This window comes from Megalobrama amblycephala, linkage group LG6, assembly GCF_018812025.1.
Source record: "Megalobrama amblycephala isolate DHTTF-2021 linkage group LG6, ASM1881202v1, whole genome shotgun sequence".
NCBI classification, from domain to species: Eukaryota; Metazoa; Chordata; class Actinopteri; order Cypriniformes; family Xenocyprididae; genus Megalobrama; species Megalobrama amblycephala.
Genome location: NC_063049.1, coordinates 42,497,520 through 42,525,079, shown reverse-complemented (window position 1 = coordinate 42,525,079; position 27,560 = coordinate 42,497,520). Strand labels below are relative to the sequence as shown.

The 27,560-nt window shown below is 34.9% G+C and overlaps 1 protein-coding gene across 8 annotated transcripts in view; it reads right to left on the bottom strand.

Moving 5' to 3' along the window:
- The window catches only part of LOC125270772 (bromodomain adjacent to zinc finger domain protein 2B), a 114,206-nt gene that overhangs the window by 65,627 nt on the left and 21,019 nt on the right, over positions 1 to 27,560 (bottom strand). For all 8 annotated transcript variants that reach the window (XM_048194696.1, XM_048194701.1, XM_048194699.1 and 5 more), the window contains exon 2: positions 22,521 to 22,580. The gene's annotated coding sequence lies outside the window, so the exon portion shown is untranslated. The remainder of the gene's footprint in view (positions 1 to 22,520; positions 22,581 to 27,560) is intronic.

Below are 27,560 nucleotides of genomic sequence, written 5' to 3'. Positions count from 1 at the left end.
ATCTTCTATCCATTCATCCATCCATACATATATCATCCATCCATCCATCCATCCATCCATCCACTCATCCGTCCATCCATCCATCCATCACTCATCCATCCATCATCCATCCCTCACTCATCCGTCCATCCATCATCCATCCATCCATCCATCCATCCATCCATCATCCATCATCCATCGATCTATCTATCCATACATACATCATCCATCTTCTATCCATTCATCCATCCATACATACATATATATCATCCATCCATCCATCCATCCATCACTCATTCGTCCATCCATCCATCCATCATCATCCGTCCATCATCCATCCCTCACTCATCCATCCATCCATCCATCATCCATCCATCCTCCATCCATCCATCCATCCATCCATCCCTCATCTGTCCATCCATGCATCACTCATCCGTCCATCCATCCATCCATCCATCCATCATCCATCCATCCATCACTCATCTGTCCATCCATTCATCACTCATCCGTCCATCCATCCATCCATCCATCCCTCACTCATCCATCCATCCATCCATCCATCCCTCATCCATCCATCCATCCTCCATCCATCCATCCTCCATCCATCCATCCTCCATCTATCCATCCATCCCTCACTCATCCATCCATCCATCCATCTATCATTCATCTATCCATCCATTCATCTATCATCCATCCATCCATCCATCCATCCATCATCTATTATCCATCTTCTATCAATCCATCCATCCATCCATCATAACCACGTACTGTTTTTTTTACTAAATTAACAAAAGGAAAGTTTGGAAATCATACAGTAAGTACTTAAAAAAGGTACCAAAAATAAAAATATGAACTATAAAAAAAAAAAAAGAAAAAAAAAAGAATAAGATGCAAAAATAACACAGAACACAGTATGTGAGGGCTCTGAATGAAAACTCCAGCGTTTTAACGGTATTGACTTATTAAACATCTGATTGGCCGTTTCTGTCACACGCTCTAAACCTGGATGACCTACTTCTTCTGGTGAGATCCTGAAGTGCATACGATGGACACTTTACTATCCCATGAGGCCACGAGAGAGAATTTGTGAATGGAACTGACGCTGGTAGGTCACATGATAATGAAACATGGCGAATGTAGTACGTCCAGATTACATTCATACTATATAGAACATCCTTTTTTAGCAGTCAAAGTAATTACTTAGTAAAAATAAGTAACTACTTAAGAGCATGCAATTTCGGATGCAGACAAAGTGATGAGACAAAAAAGGGAAGTGTAACTGGCATACTATCTTTACAAGCAAGACATTATCACGATATATACAGTATTGCCTAATTTTATGATATAATATAATATTTGATGTACCGCCCAGCACTAACTGGACCAAACCTAATATAAAAAATACAGAAAGACAACTAACAGTCAAGCTGTGAATATCACTGGCTGCATGCTGTATTTATTCAGTCTATTTATTTAGTAATAACTTACAGTAAGTGAAGTCAATTTTAAAGTCTTGGCCCTCTCCTTCACAAACAATAGCCCCTCAAGACCAAGGACGTTAGAAGGCTATTTGGATGGACGACACTTCAGATGTCAGTGATGACCAAATAAACAATGCAGGCCTGCTATTTATAGAGAGGGCACGAGGGTCAACATCATTTCTGTGTTGTTTCTCTTGAACTGTCAGAGACAGAAAAAAGAAAAGAAAAAAAACCTCAAGATCAAGGTGAACAGCAGTATGACATGAAGGTCTCTTAACCACTGTGGAGGAAAATGTGTGTGACATTCACATTAGTGTGTCTGAGCTAAAGTTAAAGACAGCCATTTGATATTATTATATATATTTCTCACCATTTATGTTATGAAGCATCATTATAACTATCAATCAGCCATTGCAGTTGTAAAAAAAAAAAATAGGAATGTGCAAAATGGCATTAATAATAATATTAACAATTTACACAGTTTTAATTATTTATAATTTTTATGTATTTATTTTAAACATTTATGTAATTATGTAATTTAATTTACAGTTTATGTAAATATGTAATTTACATAATTTATGAAATTATTTTATTTTTTACATAATTTATGAAATTAATTTATTTTTAATTATTTTAATGTAATTTATTTAACATACTTTATTATTTGTTTAATGTAATTTAATGTATTTTATTTATTTAATGTAATTTATTTAACACTATATTATATATTTAATGTAATTTAATGTATTTTATTTGTTTAATGTAATTTATTTAACATACTTTATTATGCATTTAATGTAATTTAAAGGTCCCGTTCTTCGTGATCCCATGTTTCAAACTTTAGTTAGTGTGTAATATAAGTATAAATAAAATCTGTAAAATTTTAAAGCTCAAAGTTCAATGCCAAGCGAGATATTTTATTTAACAGAAGTCGCCTACATCGAACGGCCAGTTTGGACTACATCCCTCTACTTCCTTCTTTAATGACGTCACTAAAACAGTTTTTTGACTAACCTCCGCTCACAGGAATACACAAGAGTTGCGTTTGTAGAGTGTGTTTGTCGCCATGTCGTCGAAACGCTGTTATTTTCATCCCGCAGTCCAATCACCGGGTCTGATTCCGGCTCAAATTGATAGGGTAAAATTAAAGACATGTTTACAATAACACTGAGCGCGTGCATCTCCACGTTATGGTAAGAGGCGTGACCTTTCCGGGCAAGATGCATTAAACTGCTGTCGAATCACAACACAGGAACCGCTGGCACAATCAGAACTCGTTACGTATTTCTGAAGGAGGGACTTCATAGAACAAGGAAGTCATCAGCCCGTTTTTATGACAGTGGAAACAGCGGTATACAGATAAGTAAATTATGTGAAAAATACTGTGTTTTTTTACACGCGAAACATGAACACATGTTATATTGCACACTATAAACACAATCAAAGCTTCAAAAAACCACGAAAACCGGGACCTTTAATGTATTTTCTTAATTTAATGTAATTTATTTAACATTTTATTATTTATTTAATGTAATTTAATGTATTTTATTTATTTAATGTGATTTACTTAACACTTTAATGTAATTTAATGTATTTTCTTAATTTAATTTATTTAACATTTTATTATTTATTTAATGTAATTTAATGTATTTTATTTATTTAATGTGATTTATTTAACACTTTATTATTTATTTAATGTAATTTAATGTATTTTATTTATTTAATGTAATTTAACATACTTTATGTATTTAATGTATTTTATTTAATGTAATTTATTTAACATTTTATTATTTATTTAATGCAATTTAATGTATTTTATTTATTTAATGTGATTTACTTAACACTTTATTATTTAATGTAATTTAATGTATTGTATTTGTTTAATGTAATTTATTTAACATACTTTATTAATTATTTAATGTGATTTAATGTATTTTATTTATTTAATGTCATTTATTTCATGTACTTTATTATTTATTTAATGTCACTTAATGTATTTTATTTATTTTATGTAATTTATTTCATGCATTTTATTTCATGTACTTTATTATTTATTTAATGTAATTTAATGTATTTTATGTAATTTATTCAATGTATTTAATGTAAGTTTGCAATATATAGACACACATATACATGTATATATAATTACAAAATTATAAAAATATAATCTAATTTTATTTAAAACTCTTTATTCAGTTCATTTAACAGTGAATAAAGTACACAGAGTGAATCTGAAGGAATTTCCTTTCTTGGCTCTGATCCAAGGACACTGATGATGTGTGAAAAATGGATAAGCATTTACATGAAATACTGCTGAAATGAGTTATTGAATTATTGTGAGTACTGGAGTGAATCTCAAGGAAGGAGAGCAACAGAGAGAACAGTGTGAAACAGAAAAGCTCGGTTCGGTAAGAAAACATTCATGTTATACTAATATACTTTCAGTGAAGTGGAGGCCAAAGCATTGGCTTTCAAAGTCAATGCTGATTATGTAGGCAGATAAATAGGTTCTGGAACAGAGCTGATGTTTTTTTAGCATTATCATCTTGTGTAACCCTTGACTTAAACTTAAATTTGTGTTGCCAGTAAAGAGTGAAGCTCAGAACCTCATGAAGACAGTTTTAATTTACACTCTGCAACAGATTCAAATCCCAGAAGACTGTGAGCTTGATCTGTGGAAATTAGTTCTGATGAAAGAACTGTCACATGCAAAAACAACCATAACGGTACATTCTCCCTCGAGTCAAAAACAAAAGACACAAAATGAGCTTAAAAATGGCCCCTTTTCTCCCATCAAGAAGATTACAAAATAAATGTAGGGTCTGTAGAATTCACAAAAGCTGTTCGAGTGTACTGTACATGTGCCAGTGATTACTGCGATGTGAACTCAAGCAGACACATCCTAAATCCAATAAATATTCAAAACTGTGATTGGTGTTAAGAGTTAACATGTCCCTGATTGCTAGTGGAATAGGTTCAAGCTCAACATTGAAAACAGACAGTATGCAGTTGCAAACCAGACAGATCTTATTAGATTAGAGATAAAAAGCAGCTCTTTTTCTGCATACAGAGTGGAATTCAATTTAATTGACGCGCATATGCTGAGAAAATCATATAGTGTTCTCATATAAAAGTGAGATTTGTCATTTGTGTTCAGTTGCCATGAAATAAAAGGGAGGTTCTGGTCTTGTTTGTTCATAATGCAAGCATCCAGGTTTCAAGTTTGTCCTAAATCCGCAATTTAGCTGTTTGTAAATAGTGCTTTATAGACAATAAGTGAGCGGGACGATACCAGATACCAGTTATGGAGTCAAAGTAATCCGATTTCCAACCAAAAAAAAAAAAAAAAATTGTGCAATTCTGACTATTTCTCGCAATTGCGAGTTTTTAAATCACGCAATTCTGACTCAGAACTGCGAATTATAAAGCCAGAATTGCAAGCTATAGTCAATTGCATGAGAAAGCCAGAATTGCGAGATATAAAGCCAGAATTGCGAGTTAGTCTGAATTGCGAGATATAAAGTCAGAATTGCGAGTTATAGTCTGAATTGCGAGATATAAAGCCAGAATTGCGAGACATAAAGCCAGAATTGCGAGATATAAAGTCAGAATTGAGTTATAAAGTCAGAATTGTGAGACAAAGTCAGAATTGCGAGATATAAAGCCAGAATTGCGAGATATAAAGCCAGAATTGTGAGACATAAAGTCAGAATTGCGAGATATAAAGTCAGAATTGCGAGATATAAAGTCAGAATTGCGAGTTATAAAGTCGGAATTATGAGTTAATAAAGTCAGAATTGTGAGTTATAAAGTCAGAATTGAGTTATAAAGTCGGAATTGTGAGACAAAGTCAGAATTGCGAGATATAAAGTCAGAATTGTGAGATATAAAGCCAGAATTGTGAGATATAAAGCCAGAATTGTGTTATAAAGCCAGAATTGCACGATATAAAGTCAGAATTGCGGGTTATAAAGTCAGAAATGAGAGTTATAAAGTCGGAATTATGAGTTATAAAGTCAGAATTGTGAGACATAAAGTCAGAATTGCGAGATATAAAGTCAGAATTGAGTTATAAAGTCGGAATTGTGAGACAAAGCCAGAATTGCGAGATATAAAGCCAGAATTGTGAGATATAAAGCCAGAATTGTGTTATAAAGTCTGAACTGCGAGACAAAGTCAGAATTGTGAGATATAAAGCCAGAATTGTGAGATATAAAGCCAGAATTATGTTATAAAGTCGGAATTGTGAGATTTAAAGCCAGAATTGTGAGATATAAAGCCAGAATTGTGAGATTTAAAGCCAGAATTGTGAGATATAAAGCCAGAATTGTGAGATATAAAGCCGGAATTGTGAGATATAAAGCCAGAATTGTGTTATAAAGTCGGAATTGTGAGATTTAAAGCCAGAATTGTGTTATAAAGTCGGAATTGTGAGATATAAAGCCAGAATTGTGTTATAAAGTCGGAATTGTGAGATATAAAGCCAGAATTGTGTTATAAAGTCGGAATTGTGAGATATAAAGCCAGAATTGTGAGATATAAAGCCGGAATTGTGAGATATAAAGCCAGAATTGTGTTATAAAGTCGGAATTGTGAGATTTAAAGCCAGAATTGTGTTATAAAGTCAGAATTGTGAGACAAAGTCAGAATTGCGAGATATAAAGTCAGAATTGTGAGATATAAAGCCAGAATTGTGAGATATAAAGCCAGAATTGTGAGATTTAAAGCCAGAATTGTGAGATATAAAGCCGGAATTGTGAGATTTAAAGCCAGAATTGTGTTATAAAGTCAGAATTGTGAGAAAAAGTCAGAATTGCGAGATATAAAGTCAGAATTGTGAGATATAAAGCCAGAATTGTGTTATAAAGTCTGAATTGCGAGATATAAAGCCAGAATTGTGAGATATAAAGCCAGAATTGTGAGATATAAAGCCGGAATTGTGTTATAAAGTCAGAATTGTGAGACATAAAGTCAGAATTGTGAGATATAAAGCCAGAATTGTGTTATAAAGTCTGAATTGTGAGATATAAAGTCAGAATTGCGAGATATAAAGCCAGAATTGTGAGATATAAAGCCAGAATTGTGAGATATAAAGCCAGAATTGTGTTATAAAGTCGGAATTGTGAGATTTAAAGCCAGAATTGTGTTATAAAGTCAGAATTGTGAGACATAAAGTCAGAATTGCGAGATATAAAGCCAGAATTGTTAGATATAAAGCCAGAATTGTGTTATAAAGTCAGAATTGTGAGATATAAAGTCAGAATTGTGTTATAAAGTCAGAAATGTGAGTTATAAAGTCAGAAATGCGAGATATAAAGTCAGAATTGTGAGATATAAAGCCAGAATTGTGTTATAAAGTCAGAATTGTGAGATATAAAGTCAGAATTGCAAGATATAAAGCCAGAAATGAGAGTTATAGTCAGAAATGTGTGATATAAAGCCAGAAATGTGAGATATAAAGGCAGAATTGCGTGATATAAACAATATAAGCAATTCTGACAAAAAACATCAGTCTTTTTCCCCTCACAATTGGACATCATAACATGCAACTACAAGTTTATGTCAATTCTGACTTTATATCACACAGTTCTGACTTTATAACTTTTTAATTCGCAATTGCAAGAAAAAAAGTTGCAATTACCTTTTTTATTTTTTATTTCATGGTGGAAACGAGCTTCCATAGATGTCACTATGAACTGCTGCTGGTTGCATGAAAAAAGGCAGCATTAAATTTCTCCTTGTGTTCCAGTGTGAAAATAACAGCATACAGCTCTGGATCTTCATGAGGGCGAGTAAATGATTTTTGGGTGAACTATTCCTTTAACAATCACAAAGGCTCCGTTTTATAATGCCACCAATTTGAAAATTCATTTGTTTATTGCAACAATAAACCACAGAAAATAAAGCACACTCCCATGACAGAGAAATAATGGCAGTGCTAGTTATTTGCACATTTCAGACAGTAATTTGGGCTTTGACTGGAGCAAGACAATACTGCACCAAAGCATGATTAAATCGGCATAATCACCTCAATAATCGAATACCTCTTTATCATTTAGTCTAGTAATTCTGTGGTGGACTCCACTGAGAGCCAAGGAAAAAATAATGCAAAATGCAAATAAAAAATCATGCATATCTAGGACAGAAAAATTACTTGTCAATTTATAGATGCTAGTCAAAATGTGGACAGGTTGTGTGATGCCCTCACTGTAAAAAATCATCAACAAACACAACCCTGATGACATTCAATACAAGGATAAACATGATTTGTGCTGTGATTTTTACTACCGCAAAAAAGAAAACATCATTTATGTTGAGTATAAAGCCTAACCCGAACTCCAATTAAACATGAAATACATGTTCAGGCGTTAAATATCTCTACCAAATGTAAGTATTACACTTCACAAGTGCCAAGCAGTGAACCCTGTGAAATCCCAGTATTTATTTTTGCATCTGGTTTAAAGCTCCCCTGATAATAGAAATACTGTGAAGCTCAATGTTCAACTCCCTCACACCTGCTTCAGACAGATGTTCAAAGTAAATCAAGTTTAACCTCATAACATCTTGCCATCTCTAGTGGAAGACATGAAACCACAACAGCTGCAGTTCAATACGGTTGTCAATCCTCTTCTGAGGAAGTCAGCTATTCACAGGAGTGACACATTCACACTTGAAAGATTCAGACCGAGACAACTGAGTTTATTTTTATAACTAATCGTCTTGTAATGAGTGTCATTTCATTTCTACTTTGAGTCTGAATTATCAAAGGCAGTAAAAAACGACAATACTCAAGCACTGTAAAAGGTTTTGCCACAAACTCAACCTACTGGCTTCTCTCCTGTATGATTTCTTTTGAGTCTCTTCAGATCTTACTGTAGATGAATTATGAGCTTCTACAACTTTTGACCTCCTAACTGAACTCCTTTCCACATTGATCATAGAAATAAAAACAGTATAAATAAAAATGAATCACAGTTTTCTCTTAGTCTTATTAAGTGCAAGCAATAAGTGCAACCATAATCGAAGTACTCTCTCAATATTCAAAGTGCAAATAGAGATCAAATGTTTCTTCAAGCATGATACAGAGTTGAGAGACGCTTACAACTACACAGCCCAACCTAAGATAGCTTTCATATTGGGAGATATTTGCATGCATCAGGGAGCCGCTTGCAAAATACAGGGTATTGAAAAACGCGCTCAAATGTGAGCTCGCGTTTTACTTTTGCTTTCGATTTCGTAATTGCGCGTACTCTGTGAATACAGAGCGGCGGTGCTGAGTGCGAATTCTAGATAAGATATTTGATATTTTATACGATTCAAGATAAGACATTTGTCATACACAGTGGTGTATAAATTACTCGAAAACCATACTTGAGTAAAAGTATAGTATACATCTTACAAGAAAATGACTTTGGTAGAAGTTAAAGTCACTGTTTAGAATGTTACTTGAGTAAAAGTTTTAAAGTATGTGATATTTTTTATACTTAAGTACGAAAAGTATTTTTTTGATATTAAACATACTTAAGTATTGAAAGTAAAAGTACAAGTAAATGTAAAATACAAAAGGAGCAAAAAAATATTAAAGGTGCCCTAGATTATGTTTTTAAAAGATGTAATATAAGTCTAAGGTGTCCCCTGAATGTGTCTGTGAAGTTTCAGCTCAAAATACCCCCATAGATTTTTTTTTTATTAATTTTTTTAACTGCCTATTTTGGGGCATAATTATAAACGCACCGATTTTATGCTGCGGCCCCTTTAAATCCCGCGCTCTCCGCCCACAGAGCTCGCGCTTGCCTTGAACAGTGCCTTAACAAAGTTTACACAGCTAATATAACCCTCAAAATGGATCTTTACAAAGTGTTCGTCATGCATGCGTCGGATTATGAGAGTATTGTATACTGTTATATTGTTTACATTTGATTTTGAATGAGTTTGATAGTGCTCCGTGGCTAACGGCTAATGCTACACTGTTGGAGAGATTTATAAAGAATGAAGTTGTGTTTATGAATTATACAGACTGCAAGTGTTTAAAAATGAAAATAGCGACGGCTCTTGTCTCCGTGAATACAGTAAGAAACGATGGTAACTTTAACCACATTTAACAGTACATTAGCAACATGCTAACGAAACATTTAGAAAGACAGTTTACAAATATCACTAAAAATATCATGTTATCATGGATCATGTCAGTTATTATCGCTCCATCTGCCATTTTTCGCTGTTGTTCTTGCTTGCTTACCTAGTCTGATGATTCAGCTGTGCACAGATCCAGATGTTAATACTGGCTGCCCTTGTGTAATGCCTTGAACATGAGCTGGCATATGCAAATATTGGGGGCGTACATATTAATGATCCCGACTGTTACGTAACAGTCGGTGTTATGTTGAGATTCGCCTGTTCTTCGGAGGTCTTTTAAACAAATGAGATTTATATAAGAAGGAGGAAACAATGGAGTTTGAGACTCACTGTATGTCATTTCCATGTACTGAACTCTTGTTATTTAACTATGCAGAGATAAATTCAATTTTTCACTTGAAAAATTGTTCTATACACGGTTTGAGCAGCAAGATTGTGTTCAGTTTTAACTCTTACATTTTGTTTCTTTGAATTAAAAAAATTTACAATTAAAGAATTAAAAATGGCTAAATGTTTATTGTAATTTTTAAATATAAAAAAATACTAATATATTAATTGTACATTGATCGTTCATGTTAATTCCTAGTGCATTATAACTAATGTGAGAGACAACTTTAAAATGTTAAAATGTAAATGTAGAAATTAACAATGAACAATACTTTTATTAACCTTATTTTATGTTACAAATGGACTATTATTGTAAAGAGTTACAATTTGATATACACTACCGTTCAAAAGTTTGGGATCGGTAAGAAAAAAAAGTTTCGTCTGCTCACCAAGGCTACATTTATTTAATTAAAAATACAGTAAAATCAGTAATATTGTGAAATATTATTACAATTTAAAATAACTGTTTTCTATTTGAAAATATTTGAAAATGTAATTTATTCTCATGTTGGCAAAGCTGAATTTTCAGCATCATTACTCCAGTCTTCAGTGTCACATGATCCTTCAGAAATCATTCTAATATGCTGATTTGCTGCTCAAGAAACATTTATTGTTTACAGATGTACAAAATATTTGTGTACTTTGATGAATAGAAAGTTCAAAAGAACAGCATTTATTTGAAATATAATCTTTTGCTACATTTTAAATGTCTTTACTGTCACTTTTGATCGATTTAATGCATCCTTGCTGAAAAAAGATATTAATTTCTTTAAATTCTTCTCAAAAAAATAAAAATAAAAATTCTTACTGACCCCAAACTTTTGAACGGTAGTGTATAATGCTACAGAAGCTTTGTATTTCAGATAAATGCTGTTCTGTTTAACTTTCTATTCATCAAGGAATCCTGAAAAAAAAAAAAGTACACAACTGTTTTTAAAATTGATAATAATAATAAATGTTTCTTGAGCAGCAAATCATCATATTAAAATTATTTCTGAAGGATCATGTGACACTGAAGACTGGAGTAACGATGCTGAAAATTCAGCTTTTCCAACACAGAAATAAATTACATTTTATATTATATTCCAATAGAAAACAGTTATTTTAAATTGTAATAATATTTCACAATATTACTGTTTTTACTGTATTTTTAATTAAATAAATGCAATCTTGGTGAGCAGACAAAACCTCTTTTAAAAATATTAAAAATCTTACCGATCCCAAACTTATGAACGGTAGTGTAAATCCAAACAGTCATGCTTAAAAATGACCATCTTTACACACAAAGGCATAGCATGGGTCTATTATATGCATACTTTCACACATTATTTGACTCTATTTTAGAAAACTTGATGATTATCCAATCAAAATATGTGTTACATTGCCGATAAAAAAAACAACTGAAATCGAACGCATTTCTGATTTAATATGTTTCTGTCGCTGCATGATGAGGATACAGTTTTAATGAATATGCAACTTCACTGGATAACGAATGCATAACAGCGAACAAATGGATATAAACTAATGCAAATGAATGGTAACAATCGTGACATTAAACAGCTGGTGTTTTTGTCACATTGTTTTAACTGCTTGAGGTACTACTAATGTTAGCATCCTCTCAGCCTCGACGGCAAATGCAGCATCTAGTCAACAAACAAATTACTTTATAATGATATGAAAACATGTACTGTAGTGTACACTGTTTAACATACCGTTTTGTTGTCCATTTTAAATCTGTTTTTGAAGTGTCCCGCTCTGTGCAGCGCGCAGCCTCACGTCACGTGTCAAAACAAACTCTACGAGCATTAGTGATAGTTTTTATTTCGCCTCTAGAGGCCGCTCTCGCACTGTATAATGACAGCGCACTCTTCTCAGCCGCTCCAGCAACAGCATGACTCTGTTGCATGTTAAATGATTTTTATTTCTATAAAAAGCAAAATGACAGTGGACATTGTAAACGTAGTGGTGGCATATCATATCCTAATTTCACCCTCACACTCCGTCTTGGCAATATCACGAGACAGCATCTCAATGAGAAATCTGGTCACATTTTAATCTTGCGAGATCTAAAAAAAACTAAGAAGAAACGGTTCAACCATCAAATTGCACAAAGAATTATGGGAATTTCAATGTATGTTTACGATGACTATTTTCTTCTTTTTCACTTCCAAAAACTGTAAATGTAACAGTATTTTACAGTAAAATTACATTAAATGTCCCAGGTTTTCACTGTTGCATTCACAGTGTTTTACATTAAAATTACACTCATTTTTTACAGTATATGCATTTTTATCCGTCTATCGCAATGCTTGTATCTATTTTACGGACCCCATCTTCTGTCAACAGCTCATGATGTATTCCAGTAAAGCATGCGCCACTGCAGTTTAAATGCTAAGGAACAAATTGCCTTGTTAAAGTAATCATAAATCATCAACACCATCAAACACGCTGGCACTGCCCTTGGCCAACACTCATTCATCTCTAAAGAGCAGAGAGCGCTGCGTGCTTATTACACCGTGAAGGATTCATCACATTATAGCACCACTTTAACGCAAATGACTGCAAACGTTAAGATGCATAGCACACTTAAAAAATACAGCGCTTTAAAAACAAATTACGAATAGCATCAGCTCATCTTGATGTAAAATCAACAGGAAAAAAAGATTCTGAGCTGGCAGTAACAAGACATTTTCCTATAACAGAAAATTCCCAGGCCAATTCTAGTCTGAAGTGATTTATTCAGAAGGATGCGATCTGATTGGATGGGTATTTTGTGCTAAATATACAGCAGCTCTGTTGTCACCTGTGGCCTCACACTTATGCATCTGGGAAAATGGGAGCAAGCTTACTGCTTACATCTATGAATCCAGCAACCGCATTAAGCAATGTTAAAAAAATGCATTTACAAATATACTGCAATCTGTGCACATTTAAGAGCATCTTTTCTTTTTATAACAAAAAAAGCACTCAATATTCAAACAATGCCAAGATACCACGCACAATGTGCATTCTGGTGCAGGAAGACACAGCATGCATGTCAATGAGGCCGCTAATGAAAATCAGCCATCAACCTGCAATACATGCACATTACACCAGAGAATTACATTCTAGATGTTATTCAGCACTCCGCACGGCTGTTTCTATTCATCGATTTTCCATTCTGAACATGGAATACGGATGTCAGGGGAATTAGAACTCATATTTGCAAAATATGATTTACAAACCTGAAACAGTCATGTAACCACCACTGCTCCTGAACGACTTCCTCTTTCATCTGTTTAGAATTAGAATTTCACTGCAAAAACAATTAATTCAAATGCGCAACATGTCTAATCTTTCCTTTCACCCAGCAGCAGAAAACGTGCTCTGTGTTTGAACAGTGAATGCTGGGTAATTACTTCACTCCATAAAAGAGTCTTTAAATCATTAAATGTAATCCATTGAAAATCTTGTTTAATGATCGGGATAGTTTAGTCCCATTAATTATGCTAATTGTTAAACAAGACAGGGTAAACAAGAGCTGCAAACAATTCTTTCTTTTTCTTTTCAAACATATTTTGACTTGTACTGTACCGTACTGTCTTTCATGCAAACATATTAGGCTTATTTGTGCAGGTAATTGTGAGTTAAATATTAACACTGCTTTAATGAGAGTAACCTTGTCCATAATGTATTCTGTCGCATTTAATGCATTGTATGAGAGAAGGGAGAAAAAGAGCTTTAATGGGCAATATAGCTTATTTTTTGATGATATTTCACTTTTTTTTAAAAAAAATTTATTATGATTTCACTTTTTTAACTTTAGTTAGTGTGTAATGTTGCTGTTTGAGCATAAACAACATCTGCAAAGTTACGACGCTCAAAGTTCAATGCATTCAATTCGGCTTTTTTTGGAAAGACTCGGTACAGCGTATCAATCTTTCATAAATATGATAAAACTAAAGACTTTTCTGAGATATGAAGGATGCAATACTGTTCTATAGGTACTCAAGATTAACATGAGATTGGCAGAAACTGTGTGTTATGTACCCTTTAACTAGATTTTTATCTATTTTACTTTTTACATTAAAAAATACAAAAAATATTCCACATCAAAAAAATGCAACTACTGAGCTCAAGAATCATTTTCAGTATAAGAATCATTTTTGTATAATACAATAATATTTAACTATTTTTTCTAAAACATTTGAATGCAAAAAAGCTAATGCAATGAGCATTAAGTGATGAATCACTGAATCAGTTTGAATCAATTTGCTGAAACTTAGTTTGAACAGATTTGTGCAAATGAATCAAACTATCCAATTCTGTTTTTGCTACTGAAGTTTAAATCAGAGAGACACTATGAAAATGAACGCTCTTATATTCAAAAACCAAAATAAATTTTTTTTTTTAAAAATCGAGAATCATATATTTTGAATATTCAATATATCACTGAGCCCTAAAAACCAAATATTTGTGCATTAAATGTTTCTACTTATATTAAATCTACTCTCAGTATACTGACAAAATTCACTGCCTCTCCTAAAAATGCATATCCACTTCCCTTTTTAAACAAAGAGAGACTGCTAATTGATCAAAGTAGTCGTGCCGGATCCCCCTGAGCAAGGAAGGTCATCGCTACTCGCTCGCCCGCCATCCTGAGGGCCGTCGGGGGGAGAAACAGCATCGTTACTCCCTCGCTGCCATTTTTCTTCACTGACAAAGACTCCATCTGCCACTGAGCCATTTGCAGCATGCGAGTCTGAATATCAATGATTTCCAACCATTCTGCAAGTCTGCCTTCACCTTGGCGTCACCTCCACGAGCAGCGGGAAGAGCTGACGGCAGAGATATTCGCCTTCTCAGCACTGCGGGCCGCCGCCGGCAACACTGTCATCCAACTAAGTGCCGTTTATGCAGCTCCGAAGAGGAGAGCGGATAATACTGGAGCCATTTTAGACACACATCCCTAAAGCGGCAGAATTTTCCAGTAGATTCCTGAGTCAATTTTACAGAGGAAATTTTACTCAGCGCTGCTTAAATCAGTTCCTGCAGCAGCTCATATCAAATTTCCCATGATCTTTTCAGATAAGAGTTTATTATACTGTGAAACACACTAAAACAAAGGTTCAGTGGGTTCTATATAGAAGGTTCTTGACACCATTTTAAAGGTTCTATATAAAGAGAAATGTTTTAAATGATTGCATAATATTTTCATGTTTAACAGGGTATTTAAAAAAAAAAATTTCAAGTGTTTATGGGTTGTTTAATTCTTAAAATGTAATTAAAATTAAAAATTAAAATAATTCCATGATGGAAACCCTTTAAGATTCTATAGAACCTTTTCTTCTAAGAGAACAGCAATATAGGATAGTATATTTAAATTATTATTTATTTAAATTATTAATTATTATTTTGCTCTGAGAAGTCTTTTTTCCTCAATTAGAGTAACTATCATTAATATAAATCAAAAATGATTAAATATCATTGTTTCATCTGTTCATCTGTTCAAGTACCAAACTGAGTGGAAAACATTACTTGATTATTTTAACTACTTTTTTAATATAATTTACTTCTTACATTAGACATTTCATTGAAATTAGGGTTCTTCTAATCAGAAAATGGGGGGGGGGCACCTTCAATTCAATTCAATTCAATTCAATTCAGTTCAAAAATATGAAAAAATCATATTTTATGCATCAATTATATGCAATATATACACAAATCTAAATAGCTGAAAGTGAAAAGTTTGTGTGTGTGTGTGTGTGTGTGTGTGTGTGTGTGTGTGTGTGTGTGTGTGTGTGTGTGTGTGTGTGTGTGTGTGTGTGTGTGTGTGTGTATATTTCACAATGAGTTTCTTATATACAAATGCCCAAAAAATTATGAAAAGTAAAAATGCAAAAAAATAAATAAATAAATAATAATAATAATAATAATAATAATTGTAAAAATAAAAATAGCTACAATTGAATTACTTGAAAATTAAACCCCAACTCCCTTTTCTTTTCTTTTTTGTTTTTATTTATTTTTCTTTTCTGTAATGCACTTTGCACCTGATCCTGTTGTCATATTGTAATATGACAGTGATATATTTTTGTTGCCATGTTGTTTGTACATGACATATTGTTCAATAAAAAAAAAAAAGTTATGTACATACTTAACATTGAGAGATGACAATAAATCATTGAATAAGAGTTTTAACTGATTTGCTGAAACTGGAAGTTTAAACAAATTTGTGTAAATGAATCAAACTTTCCAATTGTAACACTGTTTTTGCTACTCACAGACGCTATTAAAATGTCTGTCTGAACACTCTTAAATTTTCCATTATCTTTTCAGATAAGAGTTCACTGCACTATGAAACATACTGTATCTTTCCGATCTCAAAACTTCTTCCTCATTGAAAAAAAAAAAAAAAAAAAAAAAAAAAAAGAGCACAACGAAAGAGGATGAACGGACCAGAGGAGGCCACGACCCTGTGTGCGAACCACTCGCTCCATAGGGCTTCAGATGGACGGGTTTGGACGACAGATCATCCCTGTCCGTGTGTTTGCCATGTTACTTAAGGAGCCCGACCTCACCTGACCCGCCGTTGGTTTATCCCAGCTGAGCCCCACAACTACCACACGCTCAGCTCTAATAAATTGCCACTTCACCGCCTTTATTTCAGCACCACAAAACACACTGATTAGTGCCGGGATTGATTTTTCCAAAGATGGATCTCATAACGTTATGATGTGACCTCAGGCCACAGAGTCATCTCAGAGAAGAACATCACAAAACACTTGTCTGTTCACAAAGATCATGCTGAAAACCAAGCAGTCCCTCTGATTTTGCGTTTAATTTAGAGGGTTGCTATTGTTATCTAAAACTAAAACTATTAAGCCCGAAACATAACTTCACTTTTTATGCGTTCGCGAGGTTCAGTGTACAGTGTTCGTGACGCAAATGTCATCATCAGAAGAGTACGTGCATACTGTACACGCACCGCCAGATTTTTGTAACCACGCATACTTATACGCACAGGTCACACATGTGCATTTCATGCGCTGGTGCAATGCGGCGCCAGCCGTGATGCAAGTGATTTTTGCTAGTTTCAGCCTGACGCAGATATCATTTTCACGTCCTGTGCCACGTTGTAGTACACTCTGCTCATTACACACACAGAGACACGCAGCAGCACACAAACATGCCAAATATTACAAATAAAAGGATTACAATGTAAAAGATTATTATTGTGTGCATGAAGATAAAAATGCTTTGGTGGAATCCAGCTTGTCCTGTAGATCGTCTGCTCGTGCGCGATCGGCGTTCAGTTTTTCCGCTTGCAAATTACGTCATGTAAACAGCGAATCCGCCATGCCGTGAGCGCAACTGGCTTTTAAAGGGAATGGGAGATGAGACTCTGATTGGTTTATTGCATGTTACGCCCAAAACAATATAGATACAACCCTTTTAGACCATGCACCAACCATTCTAGTAAAAGTGGATTCGGACATGCCCAAAGTGCACCTGCGCCGTGCGCTTTAAACCATGCGCATAGATCGTTAAAATAGGGCTCTTAATTTTTTTTGCAGTAATAAGTTTATCCACAAGGTGGCAACAGTGCCCTGGGGGCGTCAATTCACAAGGTAGTCAAAGAAAACCTGCATAAACAGACAGGAACGCATGCAATCTGTAGCGACGATGCAGGCCTATATAGACGAGAGATTGTGTGAAGAGGTTAGAAACCCTCATTTGTTCAACTCTAGTATGAAAGAAAGAATGAAATAAGTCCTAATTCGCAGCTTCGTCAACCAATTCGAATACTATTTATCCATCCTAATTAGTATTCAAAGTTAGTTTCTCCCAAATCGGAGTATGTTGAAATGTTGAAAAGACACCAGGATGATCTACTTTTCCGGATAGAATCCAAAGTGCAGATCTGTGCACACGGCTAATATTTCCCACAACCCATTGAGCGTTGGACGAGGATTTGATTAGAAATACAAACAAATAAAATGTGTTAAAAAACTACAAATATGGTGGATGCGTGAGTCCAACGGTTAAGGTTTAGATTAAAGAGGTTTGAGTGATTAATAATCGGTATCTAACCTAATGAAAATATATTTATTCAACATTATCAACATCTTCAAGAACATTTCTAACTTTTTTAAAGACACATTTGGTCATTAACTTTTAAATACATCATTATGCAAACTGCAAACACATGAAGAGAGTTCTCCATGAAAGACCCAAGAATGGCAAATCAACGTGCAGCTACAGTACATTTCTCTCCGAAGCGGTAGAAAATTAAATTAAACTGAATTGAATGTGGAGGATTTTAACTGACAAGATGATTGACATGGCAGTTGGTGACTGGTTGCACGTTAAATATGCAATTATGACAAAGTAGTATGTCTCAAAGCTTGCATACTAATCTGCTACACACTGAAAAATATGTACTTTTTCTATACAAAAACAGTACTTTTAGTGCATAGTATAGGTAGGTGAATTGGGAACCAGCAATTATGTTTGTTTGGTCCACTATATCAGGGTTTTCCAGAGATTTGTGAGAGGGGACTTGTAATAATTAAATTATAAAAATGTAAAATTAAAATAAAAACTGAATATGCCTACTTTTAGACTATATAATAGGGGGAAAACAGTATGTGAGTCAAGTAGTACGTCCGAATTCACAGCATTAAAGTAGGCGAAAAGTACCAGGATGACCTACTACTTCCGGAGAGATTCTGAAATGCGCATTCACTGGATACTTCACTATCCCATGAGGCCACAGGAGAGAATTTATGAACGGCAGTGACAACATGACAGATGTAGTACATTCAAATTTAATTCATACACTACACACATTCTTACTATAGAGTAATTATTATAGGTAATTATATTATAACTTATTATAGGGGCTGAGCTACAGTCGTGAAGCAAGTTTCAAACCGAATGTGGTACCTATAGAGTATGCATTTTAGGATGCACACAGAATTAGTATTTGTTTACCTGCATGTCATGTGACTGTGAATGTGTTAATTGATAGATTAACTTCAAATCTCAAGGTTACTTCAAATAAATATAGGGGTTTAGCTGACATTATTTTACAAATCCCAGCAGGAAGTGCTTTCTGTTAAGTCTCTGACTAAGTGGGCAGCACTGCCTTCGGTGTCTGACACAGCCAATGAGAGGCAGTGACCTACTAAGCTGAAGCCATGCGAGTTGCGGCCACCCGCTGGCTTTGACCTTAGAGATGCGTTCTCGTCTCTCTGTGTGCGCTGGCGATGTGATGAGTGTCATTACAGCTCAACACATTCCTGACCTAATGAGCCGTCTCCTCTGATCACATCAGAGCAATCTGTCACTCGCAAAGACGGCGCTGAAGGACAGACGCACGAGAAATCCATACGCACACAACACAAGTCATGAACATGACATTTCTTCAGCTTCACAACAGGGTTTATTTTGCCATAATGACCAGCTGATTGAATTTGAGTTCAAAATGGGTTCGCAACCACACTTTATTTCCTCTTCAAGATGTACTTGCTCTCTTTAAATCCACACTGCCTTCTCATATTGACACAATTGCCACTGTTTAGATCCATGCGATTTACTGAGAAACACCCAAACACAATCTCTCCAGAGTGACCACTAAACAAGATTGAAAAACAAATCTAAAAAGCCAAAATGAGATGTAAATTCTCTCTGCTTGCAGTGCATCAGTTACGCTTGTCAGGAAAGTGAGTGAAAAAACAGTTTTTAATCGAATCATATGTCATCAATAGCGGTTCACTTCTGCAATGTACTACGACTGTGTTCATATCAGCAGTGAACTGTAACTGAGTTCACATGAACCGTACCCCAAACCACCCTTTTTATGCAGACTTGGGTACAATTCGCATTGTGCACCAGAGTTCGGAAAACAGCATTCAAATCATCCAAAACAAGCTGAACTCTGACGTCAGTCTAACCCAGGTGCACCAAAAGCGCTAGTGTGAAAGCATCCTAAATCAAAAGCACATTTAATCAAATGGCGATATGGACTAGTCGCCTGTGAATATTAAAGTGCAAAAAGACTGCTATTTAAATATGCAGCACTTTGTTTGACAAAAAAATAAACAAATAAAACATTTCATAGGGTCCTATTTAGAGATGCACCGATTGCAATTTTCGAAATAATAATCGAAATCGATAATTGACAGCATATACAAAAATCTACTTTTCTTCAATGCAAAATTTTATTTTTCCATAAAAAAAACCAAGTAAAAAGACAGTAATAAAATAAGAACAAATAAACAAATTTCAAACAACAGCACAAATAAAATACAACAGAATAAAGACAAATATGAAATAAACATGGCTTTAAGTTTTTCAGGTGGGTATACAATATAATCAGTATAATCAGAAATACTACAGAAGTTAAAGGTGCCCTAGAATTAAAAATTGAATTTACCTTGGCATAGTTGAATAACAAGAGTTCAGTACAAGGAAATTACATACATTGAGTTTCAAACTCCATTGTTTCCTCCTTCTTATATAAATCTCATTTGTTTAAAAGACCTCCGAAGAACAGGCGAATCTCAACATAACACCGACTGTTACGTAACAGTCAGGATCATTAATATGTATGACCCCAATATTTGCATATGCCAGCTCATGTTCAAGGCATTACACAAGGGCAGCCAGTATTAACATCTGGATCTGTGCACAGCTGAATCATCAGACTAGGTAAGCAAGCAAGAACAACAGCGAAAAATGGCAGATGGAGCAATAATAACTGACATGATCCATGATTACATGATATTTTTAGTGATATTTGTAAATTGTCTTTCTAAATGTTTCGTTAGCATGTTGCTAATGTACTGTTAAATGTGGTTAAAGTTACCATCGTTTCTTACTGTATTCACGGAGACAAGACTGTCGTTATTTTCATTTTTAAACACTTGCAGTCTGTATAATTCAAAAACACAACTTCATTCTTTATAAATCTCTCCAACAGTGTGTAATGTTAGCTTTAGCCACGGAGCACTATCAAACTCATTCAGAATCAAATGTAAACATCCAAATAAATACAATACTCACATGATCCGATGCATGCATGCAGTATGCATGACAAACACTTTGTAAAGATCCATTTTGAGGGTTATATTAGCTGTGTGAACTTTGTTTATGCAATGATAGAGTCGAGAGCTCGGGAGGGGGGTGGAGAGCGCGAGATTTAAAGGGGCCGCAGCCTGAATCGGCGCATTTCTAATTATGCCCCAAAATAGGCAGTTAAAAAAATTTATAAAAAAAAAAATCTATGGGGTATTTTGAGCTGAAACTTCACAGACACATTAAGGGACATCTTAGACTTATGTTACATCTTCTAAAAAAACGTTCGATGGCACCTTTAAAGTAATCAAATGTAAAATAACACTGGAGAGTTTTCATTGTAATAATTATATACAGATTTATATACTAATTGTAAGCATTAGAGTTGTATAAAGCTAGTGATTTTCTTTGTCTTTTGTTCTTTTATGAACAGGAATATTAGAATACTGTCACTTTAAGAGCAAATGTGATGGATCCAATATACTGCTAAGACGTTCCAAACTATTTACGTTCCAAACTGTTGTTAACTATTTAATGTTCCAAAACTGACTGTGTTTACCTGAATACTTGTCAAGATGGGCATTTTGGCATCATTTTGTGTGTATTTGACCGTTTAAGCGCAGTTAGCCACTCATTATGATACTTGCAACTCACGGCTCACACTTTTGGTGTGAGCGCGAAACCTGCGGGAATTATGCGCAATATGAGCCCTATTTAAACGTAGCGAATGAGACGAGTGAGAGAGAAGAGGCAGGTGTGTATCACTTCACCGTTGGAGAGAAGAGACGAGAGAGCAAGAACACACAACTGACGTTATTGCCTGTGCCACTGGTAACAAAACGGATCAGCTCGGAATCAGTACAATGTGAGACAGAGGTCCGATCATGCGGAAAATTGAGCGATTGCGATCCCTGGCTGGTTGATCGGTGCATCTCTAATCCTATTATTAAATTAACTCTTTCCCCATCATTGACAGAATTTTCTGGCTTTACGCATTTTCTTCTGAAAGAGTACAGAATATCCAGATCAAAACACGGGCGAAAAAGAAGCAGAAACAAGTGATAGCATATGTAAGCAGAATGGATATGTAAAATAATGCGATTATCAACATTAAACAGCATATAAAATCGAAAGTGCCTGACATTACCAAATGAAATGTCGACTCGGGACGAGCTACAGGACTGTGAAGCTTTGGAGGTGTCGATGGACTCAATCTACTCCATCTATGTTTTAATCATCATTCTGAATCTGATCCGGGCGTAGTCTTTGACACAAACACGATTTTCTCAGCTTTTTGTTGCTTTTTTATGAAATTTACCCACATTCAAGTGTTGATAAAAAGAATGCATGAAGCTAGAATAAACTGTTTTGTTGTTTAAAGCAGAGGGTCTGTTTATTCTTTTGAAATATTGCATGTTCAGATATTCTTGGTGTGAACAGGCCGTAAACCTGTTCATCGTGTGAGGTTTCACTTACTGTTAATGACGGCCTCTACTTCAACTCAGTGACATCACTGTGACATCATCACTCCAGAACCTGGAACAAACAAAAAATGAACAATTACTATACCTACTAAAAATAATGACTCCTCATTTAAAAGGTGAAGCATGTAATTGTTTCAATGTTGAAAAACATACAAGGAATTCATTGGAAGGTTAAAGTGTAAATACTGTGATGCTATGAAAACATTGATCTGCTTGTTTGAGCATCAGCCTTATCTAATTTGATCTTGTTTTCTTTTTATTTATGATATTTAGATATTTTTACTAGCAAATATGATATTTTTTGCAATGCATTTATATCTCTCATTCATTACAAATTAGACTGAATTAATAGAAACCGCTGTTTGTATTACTTCTTTATCCTCGGATCAGTTATCATCTTATTACTAAATATTACCATATGGGTGTGTTTCTTGGAAGTATTAAAGGAAATGAAGCCACGTCTATTTTAATATCTGCAATTAATCTTTCTCACTCAAACACACGCACTTCGTTTACATCTCAAACCTTCAAAGAGTAAATCACAAGTTACTGAAATAAGCCCTCTGCAGTGAATTCCTTAAAAGGAATAGTTTAACCCAAAAATCCCACTCGAGAAGTTAAAAAAAAAACGTGGCCATAAGATGATACAAATCCTGTTAATAAGAGTCAAAAAGGTGCAAATTAACTGCAAAAGACCTGCGATGAATTAACCAAAAAGACACCAAAGACCCTTGAGCTTCCAGTGTCACAATCATCCAGAACAGCAACCGGGAGTCTACAGAAGTTCAAGGTGTGCAGCTCTCAGAAATATACAGGAAGATCATGATCTTTATGCCGGACAATAAATCGCACATTTACAAGCATGTTTAGCCAACCAGAAAACCCCTTCCTCGTCTAACTTAAACCCACCTGAAAACGTGTGGGCTGTTCTCTATGGACGCTTGTTTCTGCCACTAAATAAATAAATTAAAAAGGTCATTGCGACTTTTTATCTCACAATTGTGAGTTGTAATGTCAGAATTGTGTGATATAAAGTTTATATTAAATTTTTTATTTTTTTTTTTCTTGGAATTGCGAGTTATAACTCGCAATTCTGCCTTTACATCTCGCAATTCTGCCTTTACATCTCGCAATCCTGCCTTTACATCTCGCTTTAATCTCGCAATTCTGCCTTTACATCTCGCAATTCTGCCTTTACATCTCGCAATTCTGCCTTTACATCTCGCAATCCTGCCTTTACATCTCGCAATTCTGCCTTTACATCTCGCAATCCTGCCTTTACATCTCGCAATTCTGCCTTTACATCACGCAATTGTGACTTTACAACTCGCAATTCTGACTTTACATCTCGCAATTCTGCCTTTACATCACGCAATTCTGACTTTACATCTCGCAATTCTGCCTTTACATCTCGCAATTCTGACTTTATATCGTGCAATTCTGACTTTATATCATGCAATTCTGACTTTACATCTCGCAATTCTGCCTTTACATCTCGCAATTCTGACTTTATTACTTAATTCTGCCTTTACATCTCGCAATTCTGCCTTTACATCTCGCAATTCTCGCAATTCTGCCTTTATCTCTTAATTCTGCCTTTACATCTCGCAATTCTGCCTTTACATCTCGCAATTCTGCCTTTACATCTCGCAATTCTGCCTTTACATCTCGCAATTCTGCCTTTACATCTCGCAATCCTGCCTTTACATCTCGCTTTAATCTCGCAATTCTGCCTTTACATCTCGCAATTCTGCCTTTACATCTCGCAATTCTGACTTTACAACTCGCAATTCTGACTTTACATCTCGCAATTCTGCCTTTACATCACGCAATTCTGACTTTACATCTCGCAATTCTGCCTTTACATCTCGCAATTCTGACTTTATATCGTGCAATTCTGACTTTATATCATCGCAATTCTGATTCTGCCTTTACATCTCGCAATTCTGCCTTTACATCTCGCAATTCTGACTTTACAACGTGCAATTCTGACTTTACAACGTGCAATTCTGACTTTACAACGTGCAATTCTGACTTTATATCGTGCAATTCTGACTTTATATCGTGCAATTCTGACTTTATATCGTGCAATTCTGCAATTCTGCCTTCTCGCAATTCTGCCTTTAACTCGCAATTCTGCCTTTACATCTCGCAATTCTGCCTTTACATCTCGCAATTCTGCCTTTACATCTCGCAATTCTGACTTTACATCTCACAATTCTGACTTTACAACGTCGCAATTCTGACTTTATATCGTGCAATTCTGACTTTGTATCGTGCAATTCTGACTTTATCGCAATCTGCCTTTACATCTCGCAATTCTGACTTTCGCAACTTTAACTCGCAATTCTGCCTTTACATCTCGCAATTCTGCCTTTACATCTCGCAATTCTGCCTTTACATCTCGCAATTCTGCCTTTACATCTCGCAATTCTGACTTTACAACGTGCAATTCTGACTTTATATCGTGCAATTCTGACTTTATATCGTGCAATTCTGACTTTATAACTCGCAATTCTGACATTATATCTCGCAATTCTGACTTTATAACTCGCAATTCTGACATTGTACATCTCGCAATTCTGACTTTATGTCGTGCAATTCTGACTTTATATCTCGCAATTCTGACTTTATAACTCGCAATTCTGACATTATATCTCCCAATTCTGACTTTATAACTCGCAATTCTGACATTATATCTCCCAATTCTGACTTTATATCGTGCAATTCTAACTTTATATCGTGCAATTCTGACTTTATATCGTGCAATTCTAACTTTATAACTCGCAATTCTGACTTTATATCTCGCAATTCTGACTTTATATCGTGCAATTCTGACTTTATCGCAATCGCCTTTACATCTCGCAATTCTGCCTTTATCTCGCAATTCTGCCTTTACATCTCGCAATTCTGACTTTATTCTGCCTTTACATCTCGCAATTCTGACTTTATATCGTGCAATTCTGACTTTATATCGTGCAATTCTGCCTTTACATCACGCAATTCTGACTTTACATCTCGCAATTCTGCCTTTACATCTCGCAATTCTGACTTTATATCATGCAATTCTGACTTTACATCTCGCAATTCTGACTTTACAACGTGCAATTCTGACTTTACAACGTGCAATTCTGACTTTATATCGTGCAATTCTGACTTTATATCGTGCAATTCTGACTTTATATCGTGCAATTCTGACTTTATATCGTGCAATTCTGACTTTACAACTCGCAATTCTGCCTTTACATCTCGCAATTCTGCCTTTACATCTCGCAATTCTGCCTTTACATCTCGCAATTCTGCCTTTACATCTCGCAATTCTGCCTTTACATCTCGCAATTCTGACTTTACAACGTGCAATTCTGACTTTATATCGTGCAATTCTGACTTTATATCGTGCAATTCTGACTTTATAACTCGCAATTCTGACTTTATAACTCGCAATTCTGACATTATATCTCGCAATTCTGACTTTATAACTCGCAATTCTGACATTATATCTCGCAATTCTGACTTTATATCGTGCAATTCTGACTTTATATCTCGCAATTCTGACTTTATATCTCGCAATTCTGACTTTATATCGTGCAATTCTAACTTTATATCGTGCAATTCTGACTTTATATCGTGCAATTCTGACTTTATAACTCGCAATTCTGACATTATATCTCCCAATTCTGACTTTATAACTCGCAATTCTGACTTTATATCGTGCAATTCTGACTTTATATCGTGCAATTCTGACTTTATATCTCGCAATTCTGACTTTATATCTCGCAATTCTTTATGTTCCATAAGCTTCCATAGTTCTCAGATATATCATTTACAATGAGAGGAAACCATATACATCTTAACAAAAAAGAAAAACTGACAGTTTATGAATGAGAGGATCATGAATGTTACTGAAAAGAAGGGCTATTTACATCCATTAAATATTTGAGTATGAATCACAAAACGCCTAATAATTATGCACACACTAGATGTCGCTGGCCAATGATTTGTGTTTGCATCAATTATGTTTCTGTCCTAAATAGAACCTTATTCTTTAACATCACAGGGCTGAATTTACTTTCATTTAGCTGCAGGCACTGACACTCTCAAATTACAGATCATATAAAACAAGCTGACTTAAGACACTCAGAGAGAGACAGACAGACAGAGATAATGAAATTGGAGAGACGGATTGACTGAGATGAGCTTTACACAAAAGTCACATCATTCCGTATGGTCTCTCTCAACACTGACATTTATGGAAATTACCACCAGATGAACAAAACATCTGAAGGGAAAAAACTATTTCTGCTGCCTGGGAAACTCACTTTGAGCAATATTAATCAATGTGAAGGCTAAAAACCCTCATGAATTACATTCTAATATGCTGATCTGCTGCTCGAGAAACATTTCTTATTATCATCAATGTTAAAAAAACATCTGGTTCATTCCAGGTCATCTCAACCAGAGGTCCCCGACTCAAATTTTTGATTTTGTTAATATTTTTTTTGTAGAAAGACAAACATAAATAGTGATGAAAGCCAAAATATTAAATGTCACAGATGCATATTACTGAGTAATCCACTATTTTGTTGAGAAGGGTCAAAATGACAATTTTCAACTGAGATTTGGAGCCAAATTAGAGGGGTGTAAAAATGACTTTAGAAAGATGGCAGCATCATTGTTTTATTGTTACACAGTGATTGGATGGTCTATTAGTAAAATCTGTTGACTTTAGCAATCTTTGTTTCATTATATGCCAACGGTGACCGTTCAAAAATGGCAAAAAGCACTTCATGTTTTAGCCTCAAGTTTGCATGCATGCAAGGCAAGAAGTGAGAAACATTTGGTTTTTGACCACTGAAAATGTGTACAATGTACTCACGGAGCCGCATTAAGATCTCCATATCTCTGGGATTGAACCATTGAGGGCCATTAAAATGAAGATACTAAAGGGAAAGTTTGTTAAGAACCAGAATCTAAAAGGATATTTAGATATCTTCAATACTTCTTGAGTTACAGGCATGCAAACTTGAGGCAA